Here is a 21526-nt window from a genome sequence, read left to right on the forward strand (position 1 = left end):
GTTAATATCAAACTCTAGCTAGCATTTGTTTACAGGCTCTATGTTTTGCTTAAGTAAATGATTGTTGGGGATTTTCTTGTCTTCTGATGTTAGGGTTTTTTGTTTTATACTTATATCTTAGAGTATGTATCTTATTTTGTTTGATTAAAAACATCTTGCATTAATATATATTTGAATCCCAGTTCCTAGATCCTAATTTGTGTGGTTTAAAACATTAACAATTGGTGTTCTTGTATTTTACAGGGAAATTAAACATGGTTTAAGATTATGCGCAACACAAAAATAGCTTGCAAATGGAATAGACCTACATGAATGCGGGACATGAATTCATTTGTTTTCCCTACCTTTTTTTGTTTGTTTATGAAGTTGGGGAAAATAGTATAAAAGCCTTTAAAAGTCTAGAAATTGGTAACTGTAAAAGAAGTGCATGAACCCTTCATGATACCTCCCGAGTCCACTGGGTATTATACTGTGCGTGCGCGGCAGCACTATTGTGGTGCCACATTACATTTGATGTAGTATATATGTCATGGACTGTAACATTTGAGCTGTCTAAGGGGTCAATTGGTCAGGGTACTATACAAGTAATATTGTAAATAATTTTTATTGCACAACCTTATGCCCTACAACAAGTTAAAACTGCATTTCTAAAAGGTTTCAGTGTTAGATGAAAATTGGTCAGTGCATCGTGGTATGATAAAATTCCTTCTATAATCTGTGGATAAATGTTTATAATCTGTGAGTTAATGGTACCAGTGTATTTTATTGTTATCATGGTTATCACCCATTTGCTGTTTTCTGTAATCATGGTGATCTTGAATGAGAAATACTAGCTAGTACTAACAAGGTAAGACTGATCATAGTTTAATTAATTTAATTCTATTTAGTGATAGTTACAGGACTATTCATGGGTATTGGAATAATTCTGGTAGACCCTGCGCACAAGTATAACCCTAACCCTAAGCAACCCCAATTATAACCCTAACCCTAATCCTCACCGTTTATAAACCTAACCTAATCCTAACCCTAATTTAAATTTAAATTATAAGGGGGCTGTAATTTTTTTTGGAAGGGGGTTCATGAATATAATGGGGAGTGGGGGTCATAGAATTTTAGACCAATTATAGGGGTTATAATTTTTCAACACCCAAAATAGGGGGTATAGAATTATTAAGGGCTGGTGACTCAAACTTTTCGCGCGCTGTGCATGTATTCTTGCACACAATCTTTCATTATATAATGCAGATATTTTGCGCATATAGCGCGCCTTCTTTACACACACAATTAAATTTTAACGCACTCCACACACTTTCTTTGCTCTAAAGTTTTGATGCGCTCCTCGCCTTTGTTCCGGCAATGAATAATTTGTCTTGAGTCTGCGTAGGTGGAAGTGGGTGGGGGGGGTCATAAAATTTTCGACCCAACATGGGGGGGTCTGAAAAATTGTGCCCGCAATAGGAGGGTCATAAAATTTTTACTCCGGTCACCGACCCCCCCGACGAAGAAAATGACATCCCTCTAACCAAACCCTAAAACACAGGGTGCACAGGGTAAACCAGAATTATACCTGGGTAATAATAATAATTTCTATTCATGTTTTAGTCCAAGACACAATCCCAGCAAACACAAAACGTTTTCGACATCATTCGCAAAAGGTTATAAAAGGTTGTCAGAAAACGTTTAAATGTCGGGTTATATAAAGGGTATATTAAGGTTATAAAACGTTTTCATAACCTTAAAAACATTTTATGATATTCTACTGCTCAGCAAACAAAAATGTTTTACAAAAACATTTAAATGTCGGGTTATATAAAGGGTATAAAAACATTTTAATAACATTCCAAAAACATTCTTGAAAACTTGATACAAAACATTCTAAACAGAATGTTATTTTAGTTGAAAAAATATTTTGCGAAAAATGTTTGCCCAAAATATTTTCAAAAACGTTTTAAAAACATTTTCATGACCTTTATATAACCCGACATTTAAATGTTATTGAAAGGTTTTGAAAAAAACATTTGAAGAACATTTTTGTGTTTCCTGGGTTCAAATATTTTAACATAATGTTATTTTAGTATTGACACAATATTTGGCAAAATGTTTGCCAAAAATAGTTTACAATAACATTTTTTGATGTTATTAAAACGTTTTTACCTAAACCAAAAGCCAAAATATAACTTATTTAAAACGTTTTTAAAACGTTTTTGTGTTTGCTGGGATGTTTATCATCACCGTTCAACATCTTTATTAACCACTCCCGTTTACTAACTGCTCCTGTTTACTCTATCGCTCCCGCTAGTGTTGAATAAAATAAACACACTATCTGTGGTCATCTTGTGACTCCTACATTTTGGTCATCAAAAGTATTATGCCCCCCGTATTTTTCTTTTCCGAAAATTTATGACCCCTGTATATTTGGGATCCTCCTTCCAAAGAAAATAATAGCCCCCAAGGGGTATTTATGGGGCTCAAACTCAGTGACAACAAACCTCACAACCAGGGGGACATTTTGCAGGGGTCATGTCAAATCTTAGAATTGCTGCATTTTCTGGCAATATGTAGGGGTACGGAGCTCAAACTCAGTGACAATAAACTTGATGAGAAGAGTAACATTTTGGAATATTTTGCATGGATCAGGTCAAAGGTCAGCTGGGGTCAAATCTTCGAATTTCAATATCTGGACATCTGTGAGGGGTACGGGGCTCAATCTCGGTGACAACCTCATGACCTGGGGAACATATTGGAACATTTTGCACGAGTCAGCTCAAAAGACATCATTCTGGGGCCAAATCTTAGAATTGCGTTATCTGGACATCTGTAAGAGGTACAGGGCTCAAACTCGGTGACAACTCATGACCAGGGGTGAATTATGGAACATCTTGCAGGTGTCTGGTCAAAGGTCATCTGGGTCAAATCTTAGAATTGCATTTTCTGGACATCTGTGAGGAGTACAGGACTCAAAACTCGGTGACAACAAACCTCATCACAGGGGAACATTTTTGGAACATTTTGCAGGGGTCAGATACCTCCACAACACCAACATGCCCCAGCTAGGTTTGTGGTCTATGACCACCATTTGCCTCTAGTTCGTTTTAAACTTCATATAACTCGTTATTTTTCTTAGATCCTGTTAACACGCGCACCGCGTCTTCTAGGTCTATCAAATACCATGCATGATTTCATTTTAAACTTCATAATAAACTTCATATAAATCATTATTTTGCCTGTATGATGTGCGCACCGTCTACGAATACCGGTAGGTCTTCCCTATCTATAGGTTTATCTAACACCCAGATTTGGAAGCTCGGATTACTCGGATGTCGTTTGCATGATTAGGCTGGGCATACACACAATTAACACTTGTCTAAAATAATTCCTTCCTTGTTTCTATTAGGGGGCCTACATGTATTATAATTATTATCTTTCTTTCCTTTATCATGTGTATACCTTCTTGTATATTATACATATGTACAATTGTACATCATATTTCTTTACTGATTTCTAACAAACACCACCGTCACACAAAAACAAAAAATTCAAATTCGGATTTATGCGCGCAAAAGTAACATTTTCAATTTCCGCGCTTGATTCTTCGAGATGTGTTCAGGAAGGGGTGTGTATGGAGTGTTAGGTGGGGTGTGTATGCGGGAGTGGACGTAGAGAGAACAAATAAACAAACCAAAGTCATTATAGAATTATAGGAGAAAGAAAACAAAACACAGATTCCAGATTCAGTTTTATGCGCGCAAAAGTAACATTTTTCATTTTCGCGCTCATGAGGTATTTCGGGGGTAAAATTGTGCAATAAAGAGGAGTAGGATCCAAAAAAAGAGGTCTTTCGAGGGCAGTTGCTAACAAGTGAGGCCTTTCGAGGGAAAACCCCCAAAAAAAAAAAAAAAAAAGAGTTCTTTCTGGGCCATATTCTAAAACTTAGGACTTTTCCACAAAATGGTCTTGGGAGCTGGCCTTTTGCATGAAAACAATAAGAAAATGATGGGTCTTTGGATGTGTAGGCCTATAATAAGGGAGCACGTTAATACTAATAATATTTGACAAAGAATAACCCCAAATTAAAATTTTACCGAAATCGTATTTAGTATTAACCAGTTTTGCAAACATTTGCAACTTTTTCTTCTTCGCGTGCAAACTGAGAGCATACTTGACCCGGGACTTGTCAAGCAATCTATCGTACATCAGTGTGTATGGCATGCGGCCGCGCGCGGGGCCCGGCCTTGTCAAGGAAGGTACATCGGTGTATTCTGGCATTTTGCGTGCTTGGATCACGGTACCATTGATTGAACATAATCACACCCGGCGTTTTCGTGTAAGTGGTAGCTAATATCCGCCGTTAACACGCGGTGCAAAAATGGGGCATAAGTCACTGCACAGCACCCCACAAAATATCTGAAAGCTGCATGCTGCTGGCGTTTGTTTTGCTAGTTGTGCGCATTTGTTTTTTGAAAAAATATTTTTTTCCCTAAATTGTTTCATTAGGCTATGTCAAAGAAGATCTTCTCTGATTTAATATCTTTTATAGGACTGCAAGTTTTAAAAGTTTTGAACATCTCAAACTTTATTTTAAGTGAGTTTGAGCCGGTAAAATGAATGATTCGGTTAATTAAATAAAAATACACAAAACTCGCAAGCGCTTTTTTTGGCCACATTATATAAATTATTAGGCCATACTGGCCATAATTAATTTAACACTAAAAAGTATGAACTTATATGAAGTAAGTAAACATAATTTGTAAAATAAAATAACACATATAATAGGGCCTAATTGATTATTTTGTTCATGAAAACATACCTGTAAAAATAAAATACATAGGCCTAAGGATTTAACATAAAAAAAAAAACACACGAAGTTATCAAATTATTAAAATGCATGTTGAAAAAATGCATACACATATTTAAAAATATTGTTATATAAATCACATCAGCACGGTGTGTTAAAAACCGAACCGTAACCTCTGATCTACACACCGGGACGCGAACGGTAGGGGCCTCAATTTATAAAACGCACACACATAGCAATATACCCCCCCCCACACACACACACACATTTGTTGAATATTCCCGTGCATTCATTGGAACGAATCCTTGATCGTACAGTCTGCTACCAACACAGGAACACACGACCCTTCCGGTCACATTGATCGTCATGATACATCCACAACCGCCATTGCAATGCATTGCATTGCATAGGGGGCGAGATGGCACGTAGGCGAGATGCCGTGTAGGCGAAGTTGCGTGTGGGCGAGGTGTCCTGTTTCCTTATGGACATGGTGTCATCAGCCAAAAAAAGTTTCCTGCTATTGAAACCTAACTTTGTATACATTTTATAGACCTAATGGTAATAAACTAATGACGGGACACGCCGTGATATTTTGTCGGCGTCCGTTTCACTTTTTTTTTTTTTTTAAAATGAAATGTAAACACAATCTCTTACACAGATGTTCTGCATCGCTCCGTAACTGCATCACTCGTGTATTCAATAATTGCATAATTAGTAACATCGATGGCCTTTACGATAATCAGCATATATGGAATCAGAAATTATGTTATTATCGCTAAAAGATCTTCAAGGGCTGCATTCTGTAAATTAAGAATAAGCGCTCATAATCTCATGATCGAAAAGGGGCGTCACTTCTCTCCAAAAATTAATCCAGAGAATAGAATTTGTACACTTTGTAATTTAAATAAGGTGGAGGATGAATTTCATTTTGTAATGATATGTCCTTTCTATACCATCCCTCGCCAAGATTTATTATATACAATTCATGAAATGTATGATATAGATGGTATGGTAGACACTGACATTTTCAAACTTATAATGAGTGCAAGTGATTTTGACAGTATTACTCCAATAACCAAATTCGTCAAATCAGCTTTTGATTTACGAACGAACATGGACTTATAGATAATTATAGATAATAACAAAGTCCCCATAAGTTGGGCTTAATGCAGCGTGGACTTGAGCGCCACTATTAATATTGTCTATTATTATTAAGACTAATTTATATTTCTTTTATAATTGTAAATATTTGTACTTGTAACTTTAATATTACAATTTCAATTGTAAATATTTGTATTTGACTATTTGTAAATATTAACTATACCAGTTTGTTTGGTGAATGTTAATAAAATATTGATTGATTGATAATCAGTCGTCACTACGAAGCATACACAGTACATGCGAAGTGTAGACGGCTGATTGGAATTAGTCTATGCTGTAAAATTAGTCTATGCTGTATTAAGACAAAATAATTGCAAAGGTATGGCAAAGACCATCGGATGCACACGATCTATGAGGTTGATGAACTACGTCATACCCCCCCTGGAATAGTGCATTGTGGGATAGAGGGAAAAAGGTCTATAGCAGACGACGTCTATATGACGTAAACATAAACAATGACGTTGATAAACATTGATCGCCGAGGCACAGTGTCTTCGACCCTATATCTTCATGGCAGGAATCGCCATGGTAGGTTAAATCCACAGCCACGATTAGCCATTTGGTTCAAACCTTTAAAGCTCTTTTAAACTAATAATTAGTCGAGGGACATAACTAAGGCTACTCACAATAGCCGGGTAATCGATCTTGGTTGTGCGTGATTAAGCTTGTATACCCCATTGAGGTCAATGGTCATCGACTTTTATACTGCCTACAGTGAGTGCAGCTGTACTACACAGCGGTTTTCCACTTTTTAAGCCCAGTACTGGGCCAGTGTTGGGCAAGATCTAGCGGCACGGATTGAGCTATAAAAAAAGCCCCAATACTAGGCCGGCAAATGTGACACTTTTATTGGGCCAATTCTAGCGTACTCGCAATTGCCCAGTTCAAGCCACAAGTACTGGCCCAGTTCTAGTAGTACCACGGGCTGTCCCTAAAGTTGCCTGAAATTAAAATTATTTTCATGGGACGCCGGGGTTTGGTAAACTTTGGTTATAATCATGTTTATTGGATTTATTCTCGGAACCAGTAATATTTACCCAAAAAGCTAACATTTAGCAGTATGAAGAAGCAGTATTATAGACGTGTGAACTGGTTTGTGAGTTTGGCACAGCTTAACTACTGAGTGAAGTTCAACACACCGTGGTGTTTTATACGGTAAGTAAATCATGTCATCATGATGACATGAAATGAGTATGATAAGCCTCAGTATGCATGTCATTGTATGCATGTATCAATACTATCATTGTATCTAGTACAAGGAACTTATACGATGTCCTCATTCACAAACTGATACTATCTGTCCATGGCGAGCGGTCCGAATTTTGAGCCATACAAGTTTACGTGGTGAACTACATTGTATCAATGTATGCATGCATAGCCATAGTAAATTAGTCACTGTAGTATAGCAATGGCTAAGCCTAGCGCTTTTTGATTGTTTTATTTTTGTTTCAATTTCTCTGACCAGTTGGGTATGTCACCGTATAAATATCATCATGATCATTAAGCTTAATAATTGTCAGGTAGGCCTAAAGTAGGCATGTTCATAAAATTTTGAAATTTAATAAATTCATCTAAAATTGCTTTCATTAAAAAGAGAATCGTTTAACTTAAAAAATGAGTGGTCAATTATGTATGTAGGCCTATAATTGGCAATGTTATGAGGAAAAGTATGCTCGCCTGAATGTCCCAAAATGGGCCAAATTGTGTGTCCCAGCATTATCAATGGCTTCCTATGTCTTAACATGTGTGTACGTATTTTATGGCTAAAATTTTAAGCATGAAGGGCCATTTTACAAAAATGTGCTAATGTTTCATGAAATGTAGCTTTCAGTTTCAGTACTTGATAGCATCAAATATTATTCAAATGCAGATTTTTTTTAAATCATGCTAGGTTGGAGTTTTGATGGTCAAAATCAAAATTTTCTTAATTTTCCTATTGGATTACACAGTTAAGACAGGATCTTGGTGCACAAGTAAGCTTAATGAAGCCCGCCCTCACATGTTCAAAATGTGATCATGTCTACCTAAAGTATTATTCAGATTTCCTTTTACAAATTTGCGTACTGCTAGCTGTCCAGCGCATCTTATTTTGCACATGGTCCAATGCACAAGCTTGACGTCGCGCACATACATGTATATGCGATGGTTAATTTCAAAACTTGTAAAAGGAAATCTGAATATTACTTTAGTGATCATGGTGGCGCGCAAAGAAGGGGGTTGGGGGCCATGCCCCCCACTTTTGTTGGTCATTCGGGGGAAAATGTTAAAAACATCAAAATTTGCTGCTAATCAGACTCCATTCGGAAAAAGTGGGTGCTGGCGACCTTCGACTCGACAGTCGCCAGCTAGACTACTGCCCTCAGTCGTCAACCGTCTGGATTGACGACTGAGAAAACTATGTGTAAAAAAAGTGACAGATTTTGCAACAGGATTCCTGTGGCATAGAGCATTGCCAGTTGTGTCCAAATTGACCTTTTGACCGGTACACGGGTGCCGCTAGTCAGTCACGCTATGGCGCACCACCAAAGTTGCATTGAATATTTTTCAGAAGTCCGTCATGATATGGACTGGAAGATAATCAGTCGTCACTACGAACTGAAGCATGTACACAGACAGTACATATGCGAAGTGTACACGGCTGATTGGAATTAGTCTTGTCGCCAGCACCCCTAACGCGCCCAGCAACATGACACGTTCAGTAGCAAGACTTGGCGGCAGTGCACACCTTTTGTGAGCACAGTGCTTTTTTTATGTCGAGCATATCTAGGCATTAAACCATGTTAACAGCTGAAATCTGGGCGATAACGCTGACGAAACTTCGACCAGGCACAATTAGTGACCTGGTGAACGAAGGGGCCGCCGTGGATAGCTGGTCGGGATTTTTGCAGGACAGTCAAGTGTAGCCAACAATCGGGCTTTTACCCTGATTGGAACTGACTGTAACAAGGTCTTTTGTCATTGGTCATCTGCCCTGCCATTACCAGATGAGCCACGGGGAAGAGCCGAATTATTATTTTTTGTCCTGCGAGGAATTGAACCCGGGTCCTCTTGCACATAGTGTGCTTTGCGATATTGCGTGACTGACACATGCTCTTATGAATATATACAAGTGTAAATTGTGGCGTGTAGCCAACAATCGGGCTTATTACCCTGATTGGAACCAACTGTAACAAGGTCTTTGTCATGGGTCATCTGCCCTGCCATTACCAGATGAGCCATGGGAAGAGCGGAATTAATTTGTTTTTTGTCCTGCGGGGAATTGAACCCAAGACATCTTGCACAAAGTGTGCTTTGCGTATTGCGTGACTGACACATGCTTTTATGAATTTATGCGAGTGTAAATTGGGGATTTTAGGCAACAAAAACAATATTAAATTTCCTAAAATTGTAAAATGTTGCTAATTAAAACAGTGTTTAATTAAATCGAATATGAATGAGAATAAACAATATGATATAAACCCAAGGTAGGGGGTCACTGTCATCAAAAGCATGGACTCTGATTGGGACTCCCTTTAGTCTATATAAAATTGATGTTTTGGTTCTTGCCCTCTCCCTCCTGGCCTCATCAGTTTCTGCGGTTTGTCAGATTTTTTTTTCTTTTCTCAAAACATTAATTTTATATACGACCTTACATTAGCCTTGGGCCATTTGATTCGAGCACTTCAGGCTACAAAAAGTTGGGGGTCAACAACAATAGCTGGGCAAAAAATATTTCTGTCAGTAGATTCACAGGTTTGGGGTGCCAATTTGTATCCTTTCCCCTGCGCACCACAAGCCCGGATTAGCACACAGGCACTTAACAATGAGTGAAGCTTATTACAGGTAGGCAGGCTCACATCACACACTATAGGTGGCGCTATTCGTCCATAGGGAAGTGGAATGTGCCTGTACGGTCCAAAAATGGCTTTACTGTGGGGAATAAATGGAAAAAAATCACTAAAAATTAATATATTTTGAGTGGACAACCAAAACCTAAATGACTTTGACTTACTTTGGTACTGGCATAATACTGGATTCATGAACTATCACATAGTGCAATATATGATCCACCAACTCGACACTCGTTAAAGCGCAAAAGCAATTTGTGTGTAAATCAAGACCATCCAAAACAGCTTTCTTACAGTAAAGAATAGGAGGTCATCTGGGGTCACATACAGTAGTGTAGGCCTACATTGTACATGTGCCTACTGTCACAATTTCACACACAAAATTTTGGGCAATTTGGTGACGCTATTTTTGTCTAACTTCAAAGTATATGCACTAGAAACATCATTGACCCCTTATTGTTTAGGTAATTTGATTCTCTTTCAAATGAAAGAACTTTAAGCTAAAAATATTAAACTTCAAAATTGTATGAACATCCCTATCACAGGCATGAGACTGCACTTTCCTAAAAAAACTAAAAATGCAAGTGAAATTGGGCAAAAAGTACCCAAAAGCTACGCCACTGCACTATAATCATGTCAAAAAAGTAAATTTTAACCTAGGGAGTGTACTCTGGTGGGGGCTGGAAAATATGTATACTATGATCAGCTCTTAATAGGCGGAATTATTCGGTTTTTGTTACTGCGCCGAGTCAATAAAGTTCCAACTTACGCACGCGTCGCCAGAATTCACAAAAGCACACGTCTTAACGCAAAGCGCAGTTCGCGTAACTGCTGCGCCCAGCTGTGTGTATGCCGTTCTATATCAAATTTTCAACAACTCCTCCTATACCTTTGTACAGGAGCCAACCGTTGTTAATCCATGATGAATCCACACTTTTACTGTAGCGTATACGCGAACGCGAGCGAGAATACGCGTTACGCGAGAGCGCGTAAAATTCGGTATGTCTGGAACTTTTGTGCGTGTGCAAGCTTGCAAGTTGAATCCCTGGTTGAAATCAGTATTTTTCAGGTAGCGGCTAAACATTGCCGTTTTACGGGCTGTTTTATTCTGTAGGCCATAGTTTTATTGCTGATATCAACAGAGAAATCATGAGAAGATGAGTGGCAATGATTAACTGACATTCCTCGTGAAATAATCGTGAATTATACGATCTTTAGCTTCTTTTCGTTGTTGAAAGGATTCAATCATGTTTCACCGTTGTTCATCACCGTTTAACAACTTCGCGTCCGGTAGCGTCTGCGTCACAGTTTGCTTTCGCTCGGGCAGCTAAAGCTGCCCTCGCGAAGTAAACCACGCAGACGACGCGACGCATCGTTGTTAAACGGTGATGAACAACGGTGAAACATGATTGAATCCCTAAATCAATCCACGATGTTATGAGTCCCCGCCTATTAAGAGCTGATCAGAGTATAGGGAGTCATAAAATTTTAGGAGTTCTGAATAGGGGGGTTAAAAAGTTTTGGGTGTATATGAACAGGTGGGGTTAAAAATTTTTGGTACGTAGGAGGGGGTAAAAAACTTCGCGCGCTGCGGGTGCGTGCGCAAATGTTCCAGTATTGAACCACAACAAAAGTGCATTTGATCCAGTGTTAAAAATTGCCTGGCCTCCAGACTTGTACCTGAGTCCAGCTCATCCGAGTCCAAGCTGAGTCAAGTCCACTTGTATCCAAGTCCGAATCCTTTTGTGCCCGAGTCCGGATTGATGTCCAAGTCCAGTGGTGACAAGTCCGAGCCAAGTCCGAGTCCAACAAAAATAAGCCCCAAGTCCAGCTCAAGTCCGGGCTCGGTCAGAGTCCATGCCATTTTTTGGGGAGGGGGGGGGTCATTACTGACATTGCTTAGTAGGGGCCTATTTGTATAAAGATGGGTCATTTGGTGTAAAAAAAAAATTGGGTATAAAATTTTGAAAGAAGGGGTCATTTGGTATAACATTTTGAAAAAATGGATCACCGGGTGGAACATAATTTCAAAAATGGAGCAAAAGTTAATATTTTGTTCCTAATTAAAAAATTTGACAGTTTCTGCTTTTAAATTATATGGAATTTTGAAGATAAAATTGTACAAAAAGAAGGTCATTGGTCAAAGATCACTACACCACACCACATATTGCTCTCCTATACAAACCCACCCTACTAAACCCCACCCCACCCCATCAACCAACCATACATATTTCACTTCAAAGACATATACACATGAACAGGTAACTCCTGAAGGTAAAAACTACATGTATCAGACCACCTGTATCAGAAAGCAGTCAGGTGGGGGTATTTATGTGTGTGCCTGGGTGCAGGTGTGACATACAGCTACACACTGCATGTATTGTCAACTCACAGTTAACTTGCAGTGTCCCTATAGGTTGTGTGCAGCATACATGTAAATGAAGGGCAATGTCTTCAAATATTATGGAAATATATTATCATCATCATCATCATCATCATCATCATCATCATCATCATCATCATCATCATCATCATCATCATCATCATCATCATCATCATCATCATCATCATCATCATCATAACTGAAAGTTACCTTTTCAGAAATATTTGGCTGTGTGATATTAATTAAAATATAAATTATAAACATCTCAAAATTGGACAAATGTCCCAGACTAATGTGCAGTGAGTAGTGAGCACACAGACACCCTAGCCCTCAGGGATGAGTACCAACAAAACCGGTATGTATTTGCAACTGCAATTTCTTTTTTCGTCTGTGCCACTGTGCTACGCCCCTGTATTTTTGGCTAAAATGGTCTAAGATTTTTGCGCGCTTCGCCGCAACAAAAATCCCCAGTAAAACCAGAACAAAATATACTCGTCCCCGACCCCCACCTAAATTATAATGTTTCCGTCGCCACTGATTCCAATCATAAATGTATAGTTTATTAATACTGGGTTCAGTGGGTTGCATAAACATACTTATGCTACTTTAATTTGAAACATTTCCTCAATTCCACATATTCTATACCAATGAAATGAGTACTATTTCATTGCACATGAATACAAATTTTAGCATCATTAATATGTTTCCTCTGCCATTTGATGTACATTGGTACATTATGATGGGGGGGTTAAAATAGTTTTGAACCTATATGAGGGGGGGTCAAAAAGTTGTGGGTTCATGAAGAGGGGGTTAAAAAAATTTCGACATGAAAAGAATATTTTCCAGCTCCCCACCAAATTATTTCTGAACACTCCCCTATAAAGGATCCACAGGCTGTAAGATTCCACTGCCCCTATTAAATACATGATAAAAGGCTACCAAAAACGTTCATAATTTTGTAAAAAACTTAACAATTTTATGTTAAAAAGTATTTAGAGAGAACTTAGAATGTGTGAAAATTTGAAGACCCAATTTTGAAAAAACCTTATTTCCCAGGGAAAGATCTGAGAGCAGGCCACACCATGACCAGATGATTAAACTAAGCCATGCAGTATGTATTTCTCAAACACTACCCATAGTTTGTTCTTATTCGCCCATTGCACGGTTATGCCATTCATGCAAGGAGAGCCTCGATCTGGCAGCATGCATGAATGGGAATTGAACCAGTCATATAACATTGCGTAAAGTTACGTAATACTTCCTTTCATGTCTATTGCCAGTTCAAGGTTCTCCCCGCATATGGAGAAACCGTGCAATAGGCGAATTGAACATAACATTAAATTCTTTCAAATTGGACTTTATTTTGTCCACTATATATTTCAAACTTCAAATAATTTTACTTTGTGTAGCAAATATGATTTTGAATTTCCAATTCATTATCCAAATAAATACAATGTTTTAGGACAGACTTGTTGCAGTCTAAAAAGTTTTTTTATTGAATTATCAGTATTGTAACATGGTAGACTTGGAACAAATCTTAATTTATTTTTATTCTAAGAAAAAAAACATAGATTCTAAAAGTAAGCATTAAAATGAGCAGAAATTTGCATAAATTTGGATTGGTAATGATTAGTAATATTAAATCCTACAAGTGTATCACAGATGGCAGATATCAAAAATTGTTTAAATGATTTTAATTAGCATTTTTATAGAGAAAAACTGGCATCATTTTCAGTGATGTGCGCCCTTATGTTAATTTCATCATACGATATCTGGCGATTTGCACGATGGTCGAATTCAGCACCTTTGAAGAGCTAGCGTTTGAACTTGAAAATCAGTGTACTGTGAAAGCCGAATAGATTTCATGATGGAATTTGAATGTCTGTGATACTAGTGATGTGAGTAATTATGATTGTGTGTTTGTGGGGGGGGGGGGGGTATAGACCTGTCTGTTAAGCTTATAGATTTCATGCACGTGAAAATGCAATGCTGTTGATAATGCACTTGTCAATAGAAACCCTGACCCTGTGATACTAGTGATGTGAGTAATTATGATTGTGTGTGTGTGCTGAGGGGGGGGTACATAGGCCTGTATATTCAGTATTTAAGCTTATAGATTTCATGCACGTGAAAATGCAAGGCTGTTGATAATGCACTTGTCAATTGAAAGCCTGACCCTGTGATACTAGTGATGTGAGTAATTATGATTGTGGGGGGGTGCATAGGCCCGTATGTTCAGTAGTTAAGCTTATAGATTTCATGCACGTGAAAATGAAGACTGTTGATAATGCACTTGTCAATTGAAACCCTGAGTCCCTGACCCACTCCAACCCCTGGCTGCAGTGCAGAGTACCGGAAAAATAGCCGGGCAGTTTATTATAACAGACGGGCATTGACACAAAATTTGTCCCTGTAGGGCCGGCCATGTGTTGTTTCCCGTCGGTCCGGGACTTGGCCGGGAGTTTTGACATTTTTGAAATTTAGCCCTGGTATAAGTCCCAGCCACCCATCCCCTGGAAACAAAAAAAAAAAAAAAAAGAAGGGCTGGAAATTCACAGCTGCATATAGCCATATCTTTGATAACATGGACAAGTATAGTGATGATGTACATTATACAAATGATGAGATATCCTCTAATAGGCACAATTTCACGGCTTTACCAGACGCGTAATGTTGCGAGTAAATTAAACGCCATTTTGTGTGTAGGAAGTTGCAATTAAAAAAAAACTGCGATAATTTAAAATGACTGCAATTTGCAATGAAAAGCAAACCACCAAAAATTTCTCATTTGTAGATGTACACACATTGGTATGCATATAGCCTCTGGCATTGGCCAATTTGTCCTTGTACTATAAAAAGACCATGCACATTCTTCATATGAATCACAGGCCTATATTCACATAGCCATACATGTACCTGTACAGATGTACACACACCCACACAAACAACTGTATTTTATCCAAGGTAATTGCAGACCCCTCCTACATACGGTACCCTATAACCCTAAACCCTAAACATGGGCCATAACACTAACCGTAATTCTAATCCTAACCCTAATCCTAACCCTAATCCTAATCCTAACCCTAACCTAACCCAAATCCCAACCTTAACCCTAACATACCCGTAACAGGCAAACCCTAATCCTATATCAATTCCTAACCTTAGTCCAAATCCTAATCATACAGCCTTGGAAGGGGGTGCTCCTTTTGGAATGGATAATAAATTGGACATTCAAAATCATATTTGCTACACAAAGTAAAATTATTTGAAGTTTGAAATATATAGTGGACAAAATAAAGTCCAATTTGAAAGAATTTAATGTTCTAAGGTGTATGGCTCAAGGCTTGGATAGCAGTTATCCATGTTTGACCAATGCATGCATGGATAGCCCTAGTGAAATGGACATTGGATAGCTCTTATCCATAGTGCTGAGTGACCAGCATGGATAATTGCTATCCATTTTGCCTCTCAGTTTACATGTGTTTGGCCCAAGGCTTGGATAGCAGTTATCCATGCATACAAGTGAAATGGGAAAATAATGGATAGCTCTTATCCATCCCAGTGCTGACCAGCATGGATAATTGCTATCCATTTTGCTTGTCAGATTACATATTAGTGAACATTAAATTCTTTCAAATTGGACTTTATTTTGTCCACTATATATTTCAAACTTCAAATAATTTTACTTTGTGTAGCAAATATGATTTTGAATGTCCAATTCATTATCCAAATAAATACAATGTTTTAGGACAGACTTGTTGCAGTCTAAAAAGTTTTTTTTATTGAATTATCAGTATTGTAACATGGTAGACTTGGAACAAATCTTAATTTATTTTTATTCTAAGAAAAAACATAGATTCTAAAAGTAAGCATTAAAATGAGCAGAAATTTGCATAAATTTGGATTGGTAATGATTAGTAATATTAAATCCTACAAGTGTATCACAGATGGCAGATATCAAAAATTGTTTAAATGATTTTAATTAGCATTTTTATAGAGAAAAACTGGCATCATTTTCAGTGATGTGCGCCCTTATGTTAATTTCATCATACGATATCTGGCGATTTGCACGATGGTCAGAATTCAGCACCTTTGAAGAGCTAGCGTTTGAACTTGAAAATCAGTGTACTGTGAAAGCGAATAGATTTCATGATGGAATTTGAATGTCTGTGATACTAGTGATGTGAGTAATTATGATTGTGTGTTTGTGGGGGGGGGGGTATAGACCTGTCTGTTAAGCTTATAGATTTCATGCACGTGAAAATGCAATGCTGTTGATAATGCACTTGTCAATAGAAACCCTGACCCTGTGATACTAGTGATGTGAGTAATTATGATTGTGTGTGTGTGCTGAGGGGGGGGTACATAGGCCTGTATATTCAGTATTTAAGCTTATAGATTTCATGCACGTGAAAATGCAAGGCTGTTGATAATGCACTTGTCAATTGAAAGCCTGACCCTGTGATACTAGTGATGTGAGTAATTATGATTGTGGGGGTGCATAGGCCCGTATGTTCAGTAGTTAAGCTTATAGATTTCATGCACGTGAAAATGAAGACTGTTGATAATGCACTTGTCAATTGAAACCCTGAGTCCCTGACCCACTCCAACCCCTGGCTGCAGTGCAGAGTACCCGGAAAAATAGCCGGGCAGTTTATTATAACAGACGGGCATTGACACAAAATTTGTCCCTGTAGGGCCGGCCATGTGTTGTTTCCCGTCGGTCCGGGACTTGGCCGGGAGTTTTGACATTTTTGAAATTTAGCCCTGGTATAAGTCCCAGCCACCCATCCCCCGTGGTACCCTGGCCATAAGGGGGGGGGGCTGGAAATTCACAGCTGCATATAGCCATATCTTTGATAACATGGACAAGTATAGTGATGATGTACATTATACAAATGATGAGATATCCTCTAATAGGCACAATTTCACGGCTTTACCAGACGCGTAATGTTGCGAGTAAATTAAACGCCATTTTGTGTGTAGGAAGATGCAATTAAAAAAACTGCGATAATTTAAAATGACTGCAATTTGCAATGAAAAGCAAACCACCAAAAATTTCTCATTTGTAGATGTACACACATTGGTATGCATATAGCCTCTGGCATTGGCCAATTTGTCCTTGTACTATAAAAAGACCATGCACATTCTTCATATGAATCACAGGCCTATATTCACATAGCCATACATGTACCTGTACAGATGTACACACACCCACACAAACAACTGTATTTTATCCAAGGTAATTGCAGACCCTCCTACATACGGTACCCTATAACCCTAAACCCTAAACATGGGCCATAACACTAACCGTAATTCTAATCCTAACCCTAATCCTAACCCTAATCCTAATCCTAACCCTAACCTAACCCAAATCCCAACCTTAACCCTAACATACCCGTAACAGGCAAACCCTAATCCTATATCAATTCCTAACCTTAGTCCAAATCCTAATCATACAGCCTTGGAAGGGGGGGGGGGTGCTCCTTTTGGAATGGATAATAAATTGGACATTCAAAATCATATTTGCTACACAAAGTAAAATTATTTGAAGTTTGAAATATATAGTGGACAAAATAAAGTCCAATTTGAAAGAATTTAATGTTACATGTTGAATGGGTTCTATGGATGGAGGAGGCATGGACTCCAACATGTTTCTTTGCATCTGGGCCAGTGATTTATGACAAAACTGTATCCTCAGGCAATACTGAATTTTGTACTTGTTATTTTGTTGCAATTTTTGCCTAAGTCACTTGTGTGGGTGTGCATGCATATTTTCCTCATCATGTTCATTTGCTATTTTTAAATGATTAATTTCAGGCGGCTTAAATTTATACATGTACATCTCTTGTCTTTTATTTTCTGGGGTATTAACTAATAAGGGTCTGGTTTTTGTTTTATTATTCAGGTGCAGATCACTTCAGATCACAGAAGACTTGTACATGTATCAATTGAGGACATGTTTTCTGCATATTGATCATCATTAAATACATGTAAATTGATGTAATGCTGCAATACATATTCCATAAAGGCACCCTGGTGGAAGGTGTCAGAAGTAATAACTGACAGAAATTTACGCAAAATTAATGTAAGTGTGAATCGCTGAATTACTGTAAGTCACAATGTATGGTTTTAAATGAATTTCTTTTTCAAACCTGATTTGTTTTGCATATTTGTTTACACATGTCCCATCTTAATGAAATCCAGCCAAGTTCATCAATTGAAGGACAACAGAGCAATTTAAAGATATTAAATCTCCTACAAAACACCACAGTTTTAAAGCAGTAAGTGGGTAAGATAGTAAACTTGTGGATTTGCTGACCAAATTCATTTGCCCGGTACCGTAATTTAATTGTTCTGGGACACCCTGTACATATACATGTATGTATTTTCTCAAAATGCATTGCTAGAATTGTATGGTACCCTTCTTTGGTAGCAAATTATCCACCCTCTTTTCTGTCATGGACTAGTAAAGGTGGGTGACTAGATTGCCAGCCTCATCCCGGGCCTCATCCCCCACTTAATTGGTATCCCATCAATATGCAGATTTTGTTATCAGATGAAATCTTATATTTTCTCATAACCCCAGTGAAATTTTAAGACTGAAATAGATAGTTGAGGCAGTATGAACAAAAACATGGTAGTTGAGTGGTTATAACCCCAGAAACAGGGCGCATAAATTTGCCTGCCCTTTTTAGATCGGCCAAGGAAAAGAGCTTATGGCATCATGAGCACAGCATTTTTATACAGTTAGTTTGGAATTGGGTGGAGTTAAAAATGGGTCCAGAGCATAAAATCTCAAAACAGCGCCCTCTCCCAAGGGACGGATAACCTTGTGGACAGTTCGTTATGGTCACAAAATTTACAGGGTACATTTGTAGAATTATGTTGATCCACCCTTACTGTGTGCTATTAGGCAACTTCCTATTGAAACTCCTTCATAGTTAGGGAACCCCGCAAACAAGATGTACTGTTCTATGAACAACTGGAATACAGATAATTCTAGAATCCAAATCACTGGAGCAAATTTGGAATAAGAATGTTTGAGTGATGTGCCTCAATGTGAGGTAGAAAACAAAAAGTGTTACACTTGGACCACAATCTGGTCACACACCCTCAAGATTTTTAATGATGTTGATTTCAAAATATCATTGAACAACAAGGTTTAAAATAGTCGGGGTTGTTGTCTACTGAAGATAACAGTATGCTTGAAATATCATTAGTGAGTAGTGTAATGTAACAAATAAGATGGACTGTAAAAATAATACATAGGATTGAACTGAAAGTGCACAGCCCTCGAATTAACCCATGGCACCCATGGCATTTTGCCGTGGGTGCCCATCCCCACTGCCGTAATGCCCTCAAAATATGTCCTTTACCCAAGGCAGTCACTTGTCAGTGCCCTCTAATGAAGTTGCCGCCGGTGCCCCAGCCCTGCCCCTTCAATATAAAATTATCTATCTATGTTTGTGTGTGTTTTCTTCACTTTTGAGAAACTGCCTTGGTGCCCTTCTCAAATTTTTAACAGTTGCCATGATGCCCTCTTGAAATATTACAAACTGCTGTGCTGCCTTGCCTTTTCAGTGAAAATCCAAGGCAATTATCAACTTGCCCTAAAAAAGTTGCCGTGCCCCTTCAGATCCTTAATTCGAGGGCTGAAAGTGCAGCCTGGGAAGTGCAGGGATTTTAAGAACATTTTACACTATAACTTGACAGGCTTCAGCTGTGGATAACAAAATAACTTCACAGGCTTCTGCTGTGGATAATAATAATGAAATTGTCCAACAGCTCTGTTTATAACTTTTGTATCAATATTGTTATTTTGTTGTTTCAGAAAAGCTCAGAAAGGACCGTCAGAAAGTACCATGACTTGATCAACAGCGTTGACAGTGCCATGGTGGCAGTGAAAGTAGTCGATTGGGATCACTGAAAATAAATATCATGGAGACCTCACGTCTTCCACTGTAACTCTTATTAAAATGCTCGGACTCTACATATTCTTAGCCTTCACTATGATAGGAATGCATGCCCTTTCAGACCAATTGCAGCTACCAACCAGGCTGGAATGCCTTGGACACTTGAACACAAAGTGGAAATATACTACCTTTATTTCCAAGCAAGTAAATGTGAAGCTGGGAAATGTGGAAAATAGACTTTTAAACTCAAAAAATTTCAGAAAACTGTTGGTGTTCTACATACACAATCAGTATCATGACTTCCAATTGGTGGAGAATCAGGAAAGCAATCACTTTATTGCACACATATTCTCACAGGATAGATTAGCAGAATATAATAAGGTGGTTGAAAATCCTCAGTAATGCTATGAAACATTTTAAATTCTGGATTGTGAGGGTAACAGATTATCTGATTAAGAATAAAGGGTAAATCCGTCACTGGGCGGGAAAAGCCTCATATGTACTTTTGGCCATTGAACATATGAATAAAGCCTTGTAGGTGTAGACTTTATATTGAAGAGTTTGCTTCATCCATGTTCAAGGGCCAAAGTACATGCAGGAAAAAAGTCATATTTACTTTTGGCCTTTAACAAGGATAAAGCCTTGACGGTCTAGACTTTATATTGAAGGGTTTGCTTCATCCATATTCAGGGGCCAAATGTATATATGACAAAATATTACTACCCTAAAATCAGAAAGGTTCTACATGAAATAAACTTGAGACTGGAAAGAAAGACTGAAAAGAAGCATGATCATTTATTATGCACCAAACATGAAGGTACATTTTTATACATTTATGTCACTCTAGGATTTATGACACCTAATGATGATATTAATGGTTCAATCCTAAATATTGAAGGTCAATTCTATTAAAAAGCAGATTTAAGATAAGATGTGAAAATTGCAGTTTTGTTCAAACCTAATACAAGGTTGATTTTTAAATTTCAATTATATTTGAAATAACTGCACTTCATTGAGCGAGTCTCAGTCTCCATTATTTTTAGGCCAATTAAAATAACATGTATATTGTCCCCTCCCTCATCCATTTTTGGCAATTTGTTCAAGCTAGTGGTAGTAATACCGTCAAAAATATCAGGGCCTCCACATTTTTATGTGTTGACAAAGCCTTTGCAATTGAAATTTTACACAGAAATGAATAGTAAATTTGTAACAAATAATAACTGCTTCCAGACGATATACATGTTATTTATTTTACTTGGCCTTAACAAAAAGGGGGTTCGAGGCTTATTTGGGGATTTTTGTACGGGGATGTACCACACTTTCAGATGCTGATTCTACCTACTTCTTGCTGTTTTTACCACCCCATCAGTATACTAGTAACACTTTTCATAAAAAAAAACCACCCACATTGCCCTAATTGCCTTGGGCGCTTTTAGGGGCACTT

At 38.0% G+C, this 21526-nt stretch overlaps 1 protein-coding gene and 1 long non-coding RNA gene across 2 annotated transcripts in view; one reads left to right on the top strand and one right to left on the bottom strand.

Annotated features, from left to right (window-relative positions):
- LOC140159189 (uncharacterized) overlaps nucleotides 1-21526 on the bottom strand; it is a 53223-nt gene that overhangs the window by 16199 nt on the left and 15498 nt on the right. The window lies entirely within an intron of this gene.
- On the top strand, nucleotides 6707-20699 carry LOC140158302 (uncharacterized). The gene is made up of 3 exons (XR_011859761.1): nucleotides 6707-7111; nucleotides 18075-18254; nucleotides 20001-20699. It is a non-coding gene; the product is annotated as an uncharacterized lncRNA (long non-coding RNA).

The sequence above is a fragment of the Amphiura filiformis genome, chromosome 8 (assembly GCF_039555335.1).
Source record: "Amphiura filiformis chromosome 8, Afil_fr2py, whole genome shotgun sequence".
In the NCBI taxonomy this organism is placed as follows: domain Eukaryota; kingdom Metazoa; phylum Echinodermata; class Ophiuroidea; order Amphilepidida; family Amphiuridae; genus Amphiura; species Amphiura filiformis.